Here is a 17,523-nt window from a genome sequence, read left to right as displayed (position 1 = left end):
TGGGCTTGCTGAGCGGGGAGAGATGATACCATCCGGGGCTACCACCCCTGCTTCCTGCTGGCCGGAGGTGTCCATATGCGAGGCCTGGATGCCCCTGAGCTCCTGCTTCTGGGGATCACTGCTCAGGACAATGCAGGGTCTCCTGAGGGCCCAGGACAGTCCTGAGCACTCCGAGGGCCGCCCAGCCTGCCAGGAGGAGGGAACTGCAAGAGGGAATCGCAATGAAACTCGGAGTGAGTCACACAGAGCTCACAAGTGCTGAGTAAATGAGTCTCCGTGGTTCCCTTCCCTGGCCGCCTCCTCCTTCATATTATGAAAGCAGGAAGAGCTAGTCAGAAATCTGGTGGAGACCGTGGAAACCCCCAAGGAGAGATGGTCGGGAAACACTTGTCCCTGGGGTGGAGGGGAGTAGGGGGAGATGTGGGGAGCATGCAGCGGTCCTGAGAGAAAGAAGCTCTGAGTTCCACCCTCGCTGTGGGACTCTCTCTCAGCAACACACAGACCCTCAGTCTTCCCCATCTGAGAAATGGTACCAGCAAGCTGGCTGCTTGGAAGCAGCCATCAGGCAGCCCAGTGCCCTGGGAAGGAGTCACTGGCCCGGTTTGGAGGGCAGAGCCCCCACGTGGATGGAATTCTTTTTTTTTTTTTATAAATTTATTTATTTTTATTTTTGGCTGCGTTGGGTCTTCGTTGCTGTGCACGAGCTTTCTCTAGTTGCAGCGAGTGGGGGCTACTCTTCGTTGCGGTGTGCGGGCATCTCATTGCGGTGGCTCCTCTTGCTGCAGAGCACGAGCTCTAGGCACGTGGGCTCAGTAGTTGTGGTGCGTGGGTTCTAGAGCGCAGGCTCAGTAGCTGTGGCGCACGGGCTTAGCTGCGCCGCGGTATGTGGGATCTTCCCGGACCAGGGCTCGAACCCGTGTCCCCTGCACTGGCAGGCGGATTCTTAACCACTGTGCCACCAGGGAAGTCCCTGGATGGAATTCTTGATGAAACTTACCACCGCAGTCCCCCATCAGCCTGATGGGGCTACGGCAAGTCTGTTGCCATCACCAGGTCACATTGTTCGGCTCGGCTGACCGCTGGGTGACGGCCAGTTGTTGGGGTCAGAGAGACCCCCGAGGGGTTTGTGCTCCCAGCCAGGTGCCTCCAGGAGCAATTAGTCTCGGAACTGGAATTTCAGGTGGGCCCCAGGGAGTCAGAGGACTTAGACGCTTGTGAAGGGCACCCCACTTTCCAGAGGGCAACCTGAGGTCTCAGGGGTGACCAAGCCAGGATGGGAACTTGAAAGAGACCAATTGCGTTAGGACAAGGCCACCCCCCTGCAGGGTGACAGCTGTCACCCAGACCACATGAGAGCAAGCTGGGGCAGGTGACTTTACCCCTAACCTCTCACCACTAACTCTTTGTGATCAGCAGGCTGTCCCCTGCCCTCCCAGGCCCACTGTCCTGGGATACTGCCCCCACCGCCCCCACCAGCCACCACCTTGACCTCCAGTGCTTTCCAAATCCTTCCTTCATTTTCCTTCCTCCAAGCCTTTGCCCCCTCCCCTCCCCCACTGGAGTCACTGTCTATCTCCAACCTCTACTCCGCAGAGCAAGGACCACCTGCTTTTCCCTCACCACCATTGCCCCACCTAGAGGCTTCTACTCACCTGGCCTATGGGAGCATGGAGGGAACCAGCAGTCCTCTGAGTCCAGCCCTGCTAGCTGCTGAGTGTCTTTTGCAGCCTCCCCATCAAGTGGATGTTGCTTGCATACCACCTGTGATGGGGAGCTCACCACTTCCTGAGCAAAGGCAACTCAAATTGGCAAATGCTCATTGATTTTCTACTGTGGCCCTCCACTGGGTGTCCTGGGGGACTAAGGACTCATCCTTGACAATTCCTGGGCTTGGGTCATTGTAGTAACCCAGTCAGACAATGTGCGCTGAGTTTCTTCATTCACTCATCAATTATTTATTGGGTGCTGGGCACAGCGCTGAACAAAACAGGTGTGGCTCTGAGAGTGAGGGGACCAGACAAAAAGTGCCAACGCCCACCCGTTCAGAGGGGACGTTATGGGCTGGGACCCAATGAACTGGGCCTTGAAGGATGAGGAAGACGCAGTGGGAGAGGTCACTGCTCTGGGAGGACAGCAGATAAGGTGTGGGTGTCCTGGGGCACCTACGGAGTTGCTCAGACATGAAGGGCCAAGTGGGGGGGGGCCGGGGCCCAGCGGGAGAGGGGAGCAGAGGGGGCAGGGCTGTTCAGAGGTGGCATCCCGACCATCGAAAGGAGACCTCGAGACCCCAAGCAGGACCCAGCAAAGAGTTCCCAGACCGGGCTTGGGGCTCCCTCTTCTCTTGGTTTAGGGTCACTCTTGGCACACTGAGCAGAGGAATCCTGTCCTTTCTCCTCCTACAGCCTTCAAACCCGCAGCTATTTTTATAGCAGGATGCTGTGGCCACAGGCCCCTTGAACGGGGTGCCTCTCCCATGCTTCTGCAGCTCGAGCACACTGGCCAGCCCTCTTGGCCGCTGCTATGAAACAGGCAGGAGGCATCCTGGGAGACATTCTTCTTAGCTTTAAAGGCTTCCTTGTCTTTTCTAAGTGGCTCCAAATTAGAGGAAGGCTCCAGACAGGGGCGGGCCTGGGGAGGAGGTGACAGCAGGGAGTTTGGGAAAAGACAGACCTCCCCCTAATTATCCTTTAGATCTCGGGTCATCCCATCTGCTAATTAGAAAGTTGATGTATGTGAAAGACAATTTCCTTTGGGATAAGAAGGAGCAAAGGGTAAATCGGCTCTAAGTCTGGGTTCTGCTTGAAACATTAACTGCAGAGTGGTGGCCTGCGTCTGGCCCCCGGTCACTTGGGAGGGGGCGGATGCCTCAGCCATGAGCACAGGGACCTACTGTGCCAGCAGCACATGTTGGATGTTCCGCGACCAATGCCGGATTTACTGGTCTGGACTCTGAGTGGGGAAAGTGGCCCTCAGGAAGCTTGCACCTCCCTGGTGTTAGGGCCCTGCCTCCCAGGGATTATTTGGTGAGCCTCCTTGGGGGAGGGAGGGGACCGACCCCTTTGTCCAGTCTCTTATCTCATGACTGGGGATGTGATGGGGAGGTGGGGGATGGTGAAAAGCAGGTATCAGAAGCCAGACCTCCTGACCCCGGGCTTGACCACCCCCCGGCCCCCCCAGGGGAGACCCTTCTCACATGCTCACATTACCTTCCTCAGAGTTAAGTGGCTACAGAGTTTGACAGGACGGTTTGGCGACCAGGTCACAGCCAGGAGGATCCAGGGGTCCACGGGTAGAAGTGGGGGCTCTCACTGCAGCATCACTGCAGAGGGTGACAGTGACTTTTCTTCCCAGCCTCAGTAGCCACAAGGCAGGTCAGACCTAGCAACAACTTGTGCTGAGGAGTTGCAGGGATGTATAGTAGCGCAGGAGCAACCTAGGGATTGTAGCTCACAGCTCAGCTCAGACATGTGGTTGTAAAAGTGCAGGTATTCTTGGGTTGCATTAATAGAGGTCTAGGTCCTCAATACGGGGAGGTGACAGTGCTACCTTCTGTTGACCTACACAAACAATAGAAAACTTAGGCTTGAACCTAGGACTGAGCTTTGCAGGGGAGGGCTTTTTGGAGGATAGCCACATGAATTGTGGCTGGAGAGTAACAGCCTTGGTGGGGAGCATAATTGTGGCAGTTTATCAGCTGGGCCATGCATGGCCTGTACCCACTCAACTGGGACCACTCTTCAGCTCTCCAGCCTCCATTGTCCTTCCTCTGGGTATTTGCCGTCAGGCTCATAGGTTTTCTCCAAGCTCTGTGCCTTGGGAAGAACTTTCCCTCTGTTATCCCATTTTAATTCTACTTTGGGTTATTAGCTATTGCTACGTAAAGAATCACCCAAATCACAGTGGCGTGTTCACAGTTCCTATGGGTCAGAAATTCAGAAAATGCATAGCAAGGAAGGCTTGTCTCTACTTTGAAATGTCTGGGACTAAGGCCAGGGGTGGCCGGACAGCTAGCACTGGAAACATCTGAAGTCTTGACCACGCATGTGTTTGGGGTCTGGGCTTGGGAAGGGGAGAGGGGGACAAGCGGTGAATGGTGGGGACCAGCCCCCTGGTTCACAAAGCACAGACCTCATCCCATCAGACAGCTGAGAAAACTGAGGCCTGAGGCAGGGAAGGGCTGGCTCGAGGTGCCGCTGGAAGACTTTTACCACATCCTGGAAGAGGCACCTGGGAGCCGAGTCAGCGGGGACGTCCAGACGGGCTTCCCGCTCTTCGAGATGCGGGACATCCTGGCGGCAGGCGGTGGCACAGGCAATGCTTGGACCTGGGACCCCCCAGGGGCCTGGAGGCTGCCATGCAGGCCAATTTGCTGTCCTAATGTGTGCCTTCTGCTGCTCGGGGCCTCCTCACAGCCTCTCCTGTGAGCCGGGCCAGAGGCAACAGGACAAACTATAATGATGTCAAACCACGCCCTGCTGCCCTGGCTTAGCAAATAGCCCGGTTGCCCAGCATCCAGCAGCTTCCACCCCCGCCTGGCTCAGGGTGGGGTGAATCAGAAGCCAGGACAGGGGGTGGGCCACTTTTTTTTTTTTTTTTTTTTTTTGCGGTACGCGGGCCTCTCACTGTTGTGGCCTCTCCCGTTGCGGAGCACAGGCTCCGGACGCGCAGGCTCAGCGGCCATGGCTCACGGGCCCGGCTGCTCCGCGGCATGTGGGATCCTCCCGGACCGGGGCACGAACCCGTGTCCCCTGCATCGGCAGGTGGACTCTCAACCACTGTGCCACCAGGGAAGGGGTGGGCCACTTTTTAATGTCCCCTCCCACCCCTACCCCCCAGGAAAAGAGCCTGCAGATGGAGCTTCCTTCCCCTGTGAAGGAGATCATGGAGCCTGGCCCCCTCCCACTCCACAGGCTGGAGCACCCACAGTGGAGGGACAGTGGAGAGCAGAGCCCTCCCTAGAAGGCATCCCTCCCCAGTGCCCGGGCCTGTGGGCTCATCTGTAGGGGGAACAGCAGCACAGCTGCGATCTTCTCCCCAGGGTCTGGGGGCTGTGGATAGACTAGAGCTTGGGATTAGACCTGGGTTCGGGTCCCGCTGGGCCTGACTTCTCTGTGACCCTAGTGCACATCACTTAATTGCCTCAGGGTCTCCGTTTCTTTACCCGTAACCCGAAATTGTTTGTATTTAAAAAAAATGTTATTGAAGTATAGTTGGTTTACAATGCTGTGTTAATTTCTGCTGTGCAGCAAAGTGACTCAGTTATACATATATATATATTCTTTTTCATATTCTTTTCCATTCTGGTTTATCAGAGGATACTGAATATAGCTCCCTGTGCTGTACAGTAGGACCTTGTTTTTTATCCATCCTATATATAATAGTTTGCCTCTGCTAACGAAATTGGTTGTATTTACTCAGCAAGTTTGTTATGAGGGTTAAAGCATCGTGCCTGGGACATGTTCGGTGATTATCAATCGGGGCTACAAACCCTGTCTGGTCATTGGCAGAAGACATGGCTGTCAGTGACAAGATCCCCCAACTGCAAGGCCACGTGGCCCAATCGTCCTTGGGCCCAGCGTATAAGCCGGCTGTTACGTCACTGCACTTCCAGATGCTAACTTGCAGGGGAATGCTGGCTGTGTCTGTGTCACGCAAATATAGGCCTGCAACCCAGCCCGAAGCAGAGGACCCAAAACACAGTGGGCATTTATCATCAACAGCTGCGGACTGTGCTTCGCATTGATTCCTTCTGCAAATGCTGGCTCGACCACAGGCCGGGCTTGTATCCTCCACCGTTCAAGAATCAGATTAGCTTCAAACTCGTCCCAGTTGTGTAATAACCGTTCGTTGAGACCTTCCGGAAAGGTCAAGGAAGTGTCAGCATCTTAGGTGGAACGGAGCACAGATATATTGGGAGGATGGTAGGTTGGGAAATGTGGAGTGTGTGTGTGTGTGTGTGTGTGTGTGTGTGTGTGTGCAGATAAATGCTCGCCTCCTACAGTAGGAAGTCCTTAGATAAACTTGACACTGAAAAGCCAACTGGTAGCAACACAAGCTTGTTATTTAGTGCTACGGAGGGAACTCTGAAAGAATCAGCTAGAAATGAGAGCAACGGCCTCTGTGGCAGGGGAGAAATGGGGCAGGAGGAGGGGTAGGCCTGTGTAACTGTGTAGCTACACAACTCTTATTACAACCTCTAATTGAGGGACCTGCTTACATTTGACAAATTAAAATTAAAAAGAAGAAATATGTACCGTTGGGTCGACCCCTGTCTCCCTAGTCTTGGGGGCCCTGAGGGGAATGGGGTGGGGAGCAGGGCTGCCTTGGGCCTGGTATAGCCCACGCAGGGCTGGGCACATCGTGGTCCTCAGGGAAGCCACCCAAGGTCACGCTCTCACTGTCACCAGACCCTGGGGCCCAGTGGTGCAGCAGACGCCCAGTGCTGACTTTGGGGAGCTCACCCTGTGGGGAGCCTGCAAGGCGCCCCAGTGGCCCAGGGGCACTTTTGAAGTCCCAGTACCTTCTATGGATTCCGTTTAACAAGCTGGGTGCTGCAGGCACCTGGATGAAAGATGCTGTATGAAGACATGAGATAATTACCAATTAAAGCCATTTTCTTAGAAACAGGAAGGTCCCATTTGCCAAGAATAAACAGTGGGGGCGGGCCCAGCCTGGGAAAGTCGTTCCAGGGGGCCTCAGAAGCCGGTGTGAGTCAGAGCTCCCTCCCCCGAACCCCGAGGGTGAGAAGTCAGCAGAAATACAGCGGCAGGGCCCCCCCAACCCCAGGGTGGCAGGAGAGGCCCCACCCCACGGCTCTCCACCCTGTCTGGCAGGAATGGAGGAGCTACTAGAACGGCCCAGATGGAGGGGCCTCTGCACTGAACTCAGGGACATCCCCACATCCTCTGCAGGATGCAACCTCGATGAAGGGACAAACGAGGGGAAGCGAGCCCTGGGGCTCCCTTTTCACTAATCTCACAAACCCCTGTTGAGGACCTCCTGCGTGATGCTGGGTACCTGGAGTGAAGCAGTGGAGTGCCCTCCTAGGCCGTAACTCTTAGTAGCCAAGCCTCGTTGGTGCTTACGACGGACCAGACAACTCTGTCGAGTGCTTTAAGGGCTGGCTCTTTTTACCTTCACCCTGACCCTAGGAAGTGGTCTGTTAGGATCCCCATTTACAGAGGAGGCTAAGTGACTTCCTGAGGTCACCCAGCTAGTAAGTGAGAAGCTCCAGGCTCTGAGCAAGTAACCACTGCACTACCCATCCCCCAATCTCCTCGGCATCTGCCCTGCCTGCAGCTGCGAGGTTGGTAATACGGCTGGCGTCCATCCCTCGATGGGCAGCCTCACCTTGCAGACTCCCAGCCTCCAGGAGGACTCGAACCCCTCTCCAGCCCGTGCCTCTTTCCTGGAAGCCCCTCAAAGCCAGATCAGGGAGTCAGGCACTCCCTGCACACACCCATGCTGACTGCATCCCCATCACTGAGAACCATCCATTCAAACTTCCAAGCCCGGGAGCTGGGACCAGTTCCAACTCCTCCTGTTCCCTGCTCTCCAAGTTTCATCAGCTCGCAGAGAGGAGAGGCCGCATGTCTCTGATGGGCCAAGTGGAACCTGGGGCCAGGACCCAGCAGCCCAGAGCAGATCCACAAAGAGACTCGGCTCCTTTTACCACGTGTCCTAGTTACCTGGTTACTGCTGGCCGATGGCTAATTCCTGCTCCCCTGCCCAGTGGGAAGGTTCCTTGTAAACTATAAAGTCCCTAATAATGGAAGCAAGTCTTTCAATACTCAGGTCAAATGTACAGGCATAGCTCAGGGACTCAAAATCACATGGTTCTTGGAGATGGTCGTATTCAGCATTTCACAAAGCCACCTATTGTGTTCTGGCATCTACTACGTGCTGAGTGGACCTCAGATCTTAGCTACCCCAGGGTATCTCCGATAACCCGTCCTTACAAATGAGGGCCTTGATCCTCGAGGAGTGTAAGTTCTGCCGGAGGTGAGGGACAGCTACACCAGAGATCAGTTCTTTCCCGGATGCCTCCTGAATTAGTTTTCTGTTGCTACATAAAAACACAACCAGAGATTTAGTGACCTCAGACAACACACACATTTGTTATCTGACAGTTTCCTTGGGACAGGAGTCTGGGCACAGCTGGCTGAGTCACCTGCTCAGCATCTTACAGTCAAGCTGTCAGCCGGGCTGTGTTCTCATATGGAGGCTTGACTGGGGAAGAATCCGCTCCCACACTTATTCTGGCTTTTTCAGAATTCATTCCATTTCTTGGTATCTGTATGGCTGAAGACTCTTTGCTGGCAGTCCACTGCAGGTGGCCTCCGGTCCTAGAGGCTCTGTGCCATTCCCTGCCACATGGTCTTCTCCAACATGACTACTTCGGGAAGCCAGTAATGAAAGTCTCTCTCCAGTCTGCTAAAACGGAGTCTTATATAATGTAACATAATCATGGGAGTGACATCTCATCACTTCTGCCACATTTTTTTTGGTTAAAAGCAAGTTACAGGTCCACACACACTCAAGTGGAAGGGATTGTACATTGGGGGTCATATGAGGGTCTGCTCCTATGTGCCCCCAGGAAGGATGAGGGGCACTCCTGACCCCAGTGGGGTTGTCACTGGTCAGGCATCCAGGCATCACTGGCAGCCAGGAGGGGATGCACACACATGCACATGCACATGTGCACACACCAAGCATCCTCCTGCTGCGAGTTTCACATCAAAGACCCCATAACAAGCTCTCACGTTCTTAGATCCTCATCTCAGGAAATCCTCACCTGGTCCCCTGAGCAGGAACCAGGGCAGGGCTTACTGTCCCTTCATGAGCACAAGAAACCGAGGCTCCCAGTCCGTCCGTGACCAGGCTGTCCCCTGGCCTCCCGCCCAGCGTGTAGCCCTCACCCCCGTGCCCAGGCTGTGTCACCTCTTCTGTCCTGCAGCGTCAGCGCAGCCTCAAGCTACAGCCCTCTCTAAGCCCTGAAGGAGTCGACGCACCACTTCCCGGCAAGAGTGTTTCTGCAGCCTTGTTTACAGTTGTTGAACTATTTTCATCAAATTAATTAAATACATGCTAAATCCTCTCCAATTTGTTGTGCGATAAATTAAAGATGCTAAGATTGTGAAATGCATAACAGAACCTGTTGATTCTGATAAAAGCCCGCATGACAGCCCTGAGACAAGCGTCTGATGGTCCAGAATCTGCTTCCACCGCCGGCTTTATCAGAGCGGGGCTTCTGGCCAACAAGCCCCTCGGTGGCTGGGGTCCCAGTGAGCCCACATGGCTACCCAAAATGGGGACTTGAGGCTCAGAGGGAGGCGACGGGTCCCACATCACCAGAGAAGATGCTGCATGGTGGCCAGGACTGCAGAATGCATTGTCCTTCCCCAGAACCTCCTGCTGGCTCCCTGCTGCACCGGGTCAGCAGCTTGTAGGAATGATAACGGCTAATATGGGCCTGGTGTCATAGTATATAAACTCAAGTAATCCTCATGCAACTCTCAGAGGGCAGTGCTGCTATTACCCCATTGTACAGGGGAGTATGTAAAGGCATCGCAAGTAACCAGCGGAGTGCACACAGCCTAGGATATGGAGGAGCCGGGATGGGGCCAGCAGTCCAACTACAGAGTCTGTGCGACTCACTCTATGTACACAGGATCCTCCTCCAGCTCTGGCCACTCATCCCCGGGCCAGGCTATAGTCCCAGAATCCCTCTGGGTCCAGGACACACACCACTACCACCACCACTCCATCCCACAGCTAGTGTCTGTCTCACTCTGTTCTTTCTCTGTGCAAAGTGTGCCCCGTTGGCCACACGAGCATGACAGGTCACCTGTGAGAATCCCCTTCACCCACACAGGGGCATCCTGCAGCTCCTGAGAAAAAGAGGGCAAGGACATTCCAGCCATCCAATCTGGGGCACAGAGAGCCTTGCAACCATCAGCCTGTGGCCCAAACCCTCCCTCCCAGACCAAGTGGATGTGTGGATTCAAAGCGACTCCACAACCACTACCCATGTGGGTCGCTTGGCCAAACCCAGAGCTGTACTTTGTTATTCCCATTTTGTGGATGAGGAAACTGAGGCCCAGGGAAGAAAAGGAACTTGCCTGACTCCCACAGAGAGATTGTGGGATAACTAAGTTTAGACCCAGAAAAGGCTGAGCTGCAGGTACCCAAAGCCCAGCTCCTGACTTCAGCGCAGCCTGGTTATCACTGTCTCTCAGCCTCCCTCGGCCTAACCAGGTGTTCTGGGCATCTTGGGACCCAGAGCACACTCAACAGAGGTCCCGATGCAGGCCTGACTCCACTACAATCCCAGCTGCCACCCCCACGAGTGGGCATTTGCAGTTGCCCACTTGCTGGGCCCTTAAGAACCTCAGAGCAGCTGTGGATTGTTACCGCTTGCAAACTCTGAATCCCAAAAGCGATGGTAATTGTTAGCAGCACTGCTGCTGCTAAGGAGGGAGAAGAAGAGGACAAACTGCGTCACTTCCAAGCTGATCCCTCCTTCCGAGGCAGGCATCCCTTACTCCTATATGTCCCCTCCGGTGAGCCCACACTGCCCAGGGCCAGGCTTCCCAGGAGGGGAGGCAGGACACACACCCTCAGTGGTCTCTCCCAGAACTCTCTTGCCCCTTTGGTGTCCCCAAGCGGTGTGGCCCTGGCTCCCTCGCAAGTTCTTTGATGACAGTTTGACCACGTGGCTCCCGCCCTGTGATGTCCCCTTGCTCCTCAGCGCATCGGCTCCCATCACCCTGGCACGTGGGAGGTCTACTGACTGGTCACTCATAGGCAGAGGGAGACAGAGAGCAAAAGGCCACTGTCGTCCAGTGGGACAGGGCGAGGACACTGGAAGCCCAAGGAACCGCAGGAGAACCGGAGGGAGTGATCCGTTCTAATGGCGGCCAGCGGGGGAGGGTGCGGCCCAGGGAACAAGTGAGCAGAGGTGAGCACAGAGGCCGAAGTTCTGAAGGATGGATAGGAGTTTTCCAGGCAGACACGGGAGCGGTGGGCAAAGTGGGGAGTGGGACTCAGACAGTCTGTCTGCAGGACACTACCTTTCCCTCTCGTTTCCCCCAGGACAATCATTAGCGACACTGATTCAGCAGGGGTGGAGGGGGCGATTTGGAGCGGCTGACACAGGGCACAGGATGAGATGGTGGGGACTTGCCTGTGAAGGTGCTGAGTGTGGGCCTGGCAGGGTCCCTGAACCCCAGGTAAAAGTCTTGGTGCTTGTGCGTGGCTGGGAGCTGCAGAGAGATTTGGGGCAGAGAGAAATACGAGCCACAGACACAGAGCTGGACCAGAGCTAGAAAACCAGAAAAGACTGATAAAATAGTGCAGGCAAGAAGTGACAGAGGCCTGGATGGAGGAGCACGTGGGGGGAGTGTGTCAATTAGAGGGACAATAAGGGCGTACAGCCAACAGGACATGGGGAGCAATTAACTATGACCTGAGGACGAAGGGGGCATCCAGGTTGCTCTCACTTACTCTGATGTGGGTAAGGGGTGGGCATCATTCGGGCTCAGTGAGGGAAGCAGAACCCCAGTGAGGGTTATAGTATAGGAATTAGCACCCACACCGCTGGGGAGGGTCTGGGAAGGAAAGGTCCAAAGTAGGGAAATTTATGGTACCAGGGAATGTCACCAGCCAGCCCTCTCTAAGCAGGGGTGCAGGTGGAGCTTGCAGAAAAATCTGGAAACCGAGTGGGTCTGCCTGCTGGAGTGGGAAGGCAGAGCCAGTGTAGATGTTGATGGACGTGCCTTCACAGCTTCTGCTCTGTGAGAGCAAGCATCTGGTGGAAGGCCCAGGTCACTGTGAGCCAGCAGGGCCAGCAGTCCTCAAAAGGAGGACAGAGGAAAGGGCAAGGACAAACCAGAACCTGCTGACATCTCTGTGTCTGTCTCTCCCACCTCTAGCCTTGATGGCCTCAGAGCACAAATTTCTCTTCAGGCCAACTAGAGGAGAGAGGATTCTAGGGAACAAGGTTCCAGCCAACTTGATCGGCATGAGCCACCACAGGGGGATGACACGGCCATTTGCTGAGACCCGGCGCCCAGGAGGGGCAGGTGCAGCCCTGGTACAGTTGTGCATGTCGCTCACTGCTCAAGGGCACTTGGCTACGGGATCCACAAAGGCTGAACCCCTAGATCCTGGCATGAAGCTGCATCTACCTGGATTCAGGGGTATCTTTTTCTAATTTATATAAGATATTCTTTGAGCGTGGGCAGGGTGCAGGGAAAGAGGATGTGTTCCAGGTGGGATGGGGGGGGTATCTGGGTATCTGTGGGGGATGGGCTTCCCCATCTGTGGCCAACACCAAGGAAGGGATCATTTCCCTTTAAGGGCCGGGCACACAGTTTTCTTGTTACTGGTTGGACTAATCAATAACAGGTGTGGGGCATAAGGTGCTGGTCCTAAAATCCCCAGAGGGCAGAGCTAGGCCCAAGGAAGAAGCGCAAAAGTGGGCAGAAGCCAGCTTACTCTGAGGGAGAATTCTGCCCTAGGCAAAGTTATTTCAGATACAACAAGCTGACTTTTCAGGTGATGAGCCCCCCGTCACTGGAGATATGCAAGCAGGGCCCGACGGATGCTTAGAGGGTTTGGTGCAGGGGATGTTATGAAACATCAGTGGCCATTCAGCTACCTGCCCCTCCTGGGCTGTGAGTCAAACAGGAGAGAGATCTCTGATGATGGGAGGGGGGGCTTCCCCCAAGCCCACCCCCACACTTTCTCTCTGCTCACTTCTTTTTGGAACCGCCTTGGGTGTTTAGAAGATTAATTTCATGTTTGTGCAAAGCAGGGGATTAGTAGGGGAGGAGACTGAAGTTCTCTGTAGGTTGTTAAGAAAACATCTAAAAAAAGACTGGCAAAATCGTTGTGGATACAGGTTACAGTTGAATGCCCTGTTTACCACCAACAACCCAGGGCTTTTAGTTGTACGTAATTTGCTCTCATGCTCTGCAGTCTCAGAAACTAAACCCTTGGGCTCTGGGATGTTAAAAGACAGAGCACGGCGGGGTGACCTCTATCCCTTAGGGCAGGGAGAGTGGGGCATCTTACCACCACCCTTGTCCTGCTGGGGTCCGGGCTACAGACCTCAGTCAGAATTCTGCCGTGGGGACCACTGGCTCCTCTGTCCACTGCTGCTTCCTGCATCACTTCTCAGTGCTCCTGGGGTAATCAGGGGAGAGAATGAGGCTCAGAGAGGGCACAGGTTCACCCCAGCACACACAGCAAGTTGCTGACTCCTGGTCCAGAGCTCCTTCTCTGAGTTGCCACTTGCTCTTTGAGATCAAGATGGTGGGAGCCGCCGGACCATAGCAGGCCTTTGCGGGAGGGCCTCGGGAGACAGAGCCCACACCATCCAGCATCCTATCCTTTTTTTTTTAACAGCTTTGTTGAGATATAATTCACATACCATACAATACACCCATTTAAAGCGTACAATTCAAGGGCTTTTAACACTTTCACATTGTTGTGCAAGCATCACTACAACTGATTTTAGACCATATCTATCACCCCAAACAGAAACCCTGTACCTTTCAGCAGTTACCCTCCAACCCCTGCCAGTGGCTGCCAGAGCCTCCCCCCAGCCCCTGGCAACCAATAATCTATTTCCTGTCCCTATGGAGTTGCCAGCTCTGGACATTTCACACAAATGAAATCTTATAGTAACTTGGTCTTCGACTGAGTTCTTTCACTTAGCATAACGTTTTTGAGATTCATCCATGTTGTAGCATCCATCAGTACTTCATTCCTTTTTATGGCTGAATAATATCCCGTTGTATGGATACACCATATTTTGTTTATCCATTCACCCACTGATGGACATTTGGGTTGTTTCTACTTTGGGGCTATTATGAATAGCCCTGTTATGAACGTGTGTATATAAGGTTTCTTTTGTTAATTAATTAATTGATTAATTTTTGGCTGCATTGGGTCTTCGTCACTGCGCGCGTGCTTTTCTCTAGTTGCGGTGAACAGGGGCTGCTCTTCATTGTGGTGCGCGGGCTCCTCGATGCGGTGGCTTCTCTTGTTGCAGAGCATGGGTTCTAGGCACGTGGGCTTCAGTAGTTGTGGCACGAGGGCTCAGTAGTTGTGGCTCGTGGGCTCTAAAGCGCAGGCGCAGTAGTTTGTGGCGCACGGGCTTAGCTGCTCCGCGGCATGTGGGATCTTCCCGGACCAGGTCTCGAACCTGTGTTCCCTGCATTGGCAGGTGGATTCTTAACCACTGCGTCACCAGGGAAGCCCGTGTGTATAAGTTTTTGTGTGGTCGTATATTTCTCCTCAGAGAACTGGAATTCTGGAGATAAATAATAATTATAAATGGGGAGTAACTATGCTGGAAGAAGTGGGGCTGGAGCGAGGATAAATAAGCTAAATCTTCAGGTCTTGGAGGAAGAAGTCGTCAGATATTTAAAATTGATAAATCAAGAAATACCAACATAGTAGACGTATGTCATCCTTGTCAACTACTCTGAGTCTGGGCCCCTCTCCATTATTTGGGGAATCTTCCTCCCATCCAAAAAAAAGTGAAAATGCCAAACACTCTTTCCCAGCCTCCCCCACAGCCAGAGTCAAGTTCATGCCCCTGCTCAGCCAATCAAACGCACCCACTCAGACTCTGATACTAAAGCCATGAGGTGGAGAAGCAGACGTCACACAGGTTCCATTCTGGTGAGGTTGGAGGCTGCTTGGGGAGACAACACTCAGATTCTAGAAGTGGCAGGGACCACAGAGCAGTGTCCAGCATTGAGGGCTCTGGAACAAGAGGCTGCACCACACCGATGCTGGAACGCGAATTGGGGTGTCATTCCTATGCGAACCTCTACCCCCTAGCTCTCCAGCCTCCCACTGATGTTGTAAATCTCTCGATATATATACTTCTGATAAATGCCTTTTCTACTTCAATTTCCCGGAGTTGGTTTCTATTGCCTACCACTCACATTACTGACAAAACAAGCAATACCGGCTTGTTCTTAGAGATAAGAAGGTAATCTCCAGGGAGAAGTGAAAAAAAAAATGCAGTTGTTCTTCGGTACCCTCAAGGGATTGGCTCCAGGACCTGCCACAGACACCGTAATCCGAGGATGCTTAAGTCCCACAGTTGACCCTCCGGATCCATGGATGACTCGACAAACCGCAGATTGTTGCTGTTGGGTGAATCTGCGGATGTGGAATCCAAGGATATGGAGGGCAGACTGTACACATATTTATTGGAAAAAAAATCAGTATAAGCGGACCTGAGCAGCGCAAACCCATGTTGTTCAAGAGCTAACTGTAATTATAAGTGGTTGTCGCCAAAGAGGGGGACGTGGGCAGGGAGGGGCAGGGCTCCAGTGCTTTTCATTATATAAGCCTCTCTGTATGATCTCTTTTTTTTTTTTTAATTAATTTATTAATTTATTTATTTTTGGCTGTGCTGCGTCTTCGTTTCTGTGCGAGGGCTTTCTCTAGTTGTGGCAAGCGGGGGCCACTCTTCATCGCGGTGCGCGGGCCTCTCACTGTCGCGGCCTCTCTTGTTGCGGAGCACAGGCTCCAGATGCGCAGGCTCAGTAGTTGTGGCTCACAGGCCTAGTTGCTCCGCGGCATGTGGGATCTTCCCAGACCAGGGCTCGAACCCGTGTCCCTTGCACTGGCAGGCAGATTCTCAACCACGGCGTCACCAGGGAAGCCCTGTATGATCTCTTTTTAACCCATGTGCATTTATTAATTTGATTAAAATTTAATATATATATTTTTAAATTTCAGGGATCAAGTTCTAGTTGATGATAAGGCTGAGGTATGACAGTGGGGGGAAGTGGCTGAGTGATGTGGAGAGGAAGTTGCCGGCCAGGGTGTGGCATGTGTGACCCACAAGGCAGGAGGCCATCAGGGGTGTGAGAGAAAGTGTGTGGGGGGGTTGGGGGGCTTTCACTGAATGGGGGGCTGATGGGGATGGGTGAACCGGGGGTCCACGGATCCTCAGAGCAGTTTCTACTGCCAAGCCAGGCTGGCGCCCTGCAGCCCTGGGAGACAAGCTCCGTACTTGGTCCGTTGCCCCAAGCTCCCTCCAGGCCCCCAGGCTCATCTCCCTGCCCTCCCACAGGTTCCCCTCCCACTCCATGGCCAAGTCCACCCAAAACCTGGAAAAGCCTTAAGAAACATCCCCCAGGCCCTCATAAAGCCCCACACTGGTATGTGCACAGGAGGGAGTGGATTTGATTTTCAGACAGATCAGCAGTGATGTTTGGAACGAACTGAGAAACTAAAGAAGTTTTCCCAGAAGGAGAAGATGGAGGTGGGGCAGAAGGGAGGACCAGGCTGCTGTTGGCCCACATCTGCAGAATATCCAAGGAAGAGAGGTAGACCCTTCTGAGTGGTCCCCCATCTGGGACCTCAGATGGCTGAGCCATCAGCCATGGGTAGATGCTATAGGCAGTTAGAGTTGGGTTCAAATAAGGAAGCCCTTATTAAGGGCTTATTAAGGAACTGTAATTATAAGTGGTTGTCGCCAAAGAGGGGAACGTGGGCAGGGAGGGGCAGGGCTGTAGGAGTGAGTTCCCCATCAGGGGAGGTGTGTAAGCAGAGGCTGCACCTCCACCCAGCTGGGATGGTGTTGGCAGGATTCCTGCATGGGATGAGAATCCCCCGACCCTGAAATTTTAAGAAAAGGAGATGAGGAAAAGGAGCAAAGGGAAGGACAGCAAAACAGGGCCCAAGGCAAGAAAGGAGATGCCACAACAGCAGCTGCTGGAACAGCAGCCCAAGATGGAAACACGCCCTTATTTGTGGGGAATTTGTTTCAGCAAATGAGAGACAGTGATGATGCCCAGGCTGTCTCCTAAAATTAATACCATCTGGAAAAAAATACCAATTCAACGGGACTCATTTTTTCCCCCCACTAATGAACTAAGCCAAGTTTTGTGCCCATCCTGATTTATCTGTTTAGAAAGAAGCTCTTTATTTCCAGGAGCTGGACCATCCTTCTGGCCAGATGAGGGCTCCTGACCGCAGAGAAGTTCCACGTCTGAGGCTTTTTGGTAAAACGATGTTTCTTGTGAAATAGATCAGCTCTACACAGAATGGAGTAAATGTATAGGTACACTTTATATGATAAACATGAACTTACACCCAAGAACCCATTCCCTGGCTTAAGAACTAGAGTATTACTAGAATCTTAGAAGCCCCCTGTGTGCCCTCGGGGGTAACCACTGTTCCAAATTTCAGGTTAATTACTCCCTTGCTTTTCTTTAAAACCACCTACATGTATCCCTAAATAGTATGTTTTTCACTTTGCTTCTCTGTGACCTTAAACTAAATGGACTCATACTGCATACATTTTTCTATGACTTTCTTCTTTCGATAAATATTGCTTTGAGATTTATTTACATTGTAGCACGTAGCTATATTTCCTTTGTTTTTATTCTCCATAACATCCTACCCCATGAATATGGGTATTTTTTGATTGACTTGTGAACTGAGACATTTTTTAAAAATTTCTAAATGTATACTGGTTTTCTGGTT

The sequence above is a fragment of the Monodon monoceros genome, unplaced genomic scaffold (assembly GCF_005190385.1).
Source record: "Monodon monoceros isolate NGI ecotype Baffin Bay Population unplaced genomic scaffold, NGI_Narwhal_1 Super_Scaffold_13, whole genome shotgun sequence".
In the NCBI taxonomy this organism is placed as follows: domain Eukaryota; kingdom Metazoa; phylum Chordata; class Mammalia; order Artiodactyla; family Monodontidae; genus Monodon; species Monodon monoceros.
Note: the sequence above shows the minus strand (reverse complement) of the source record.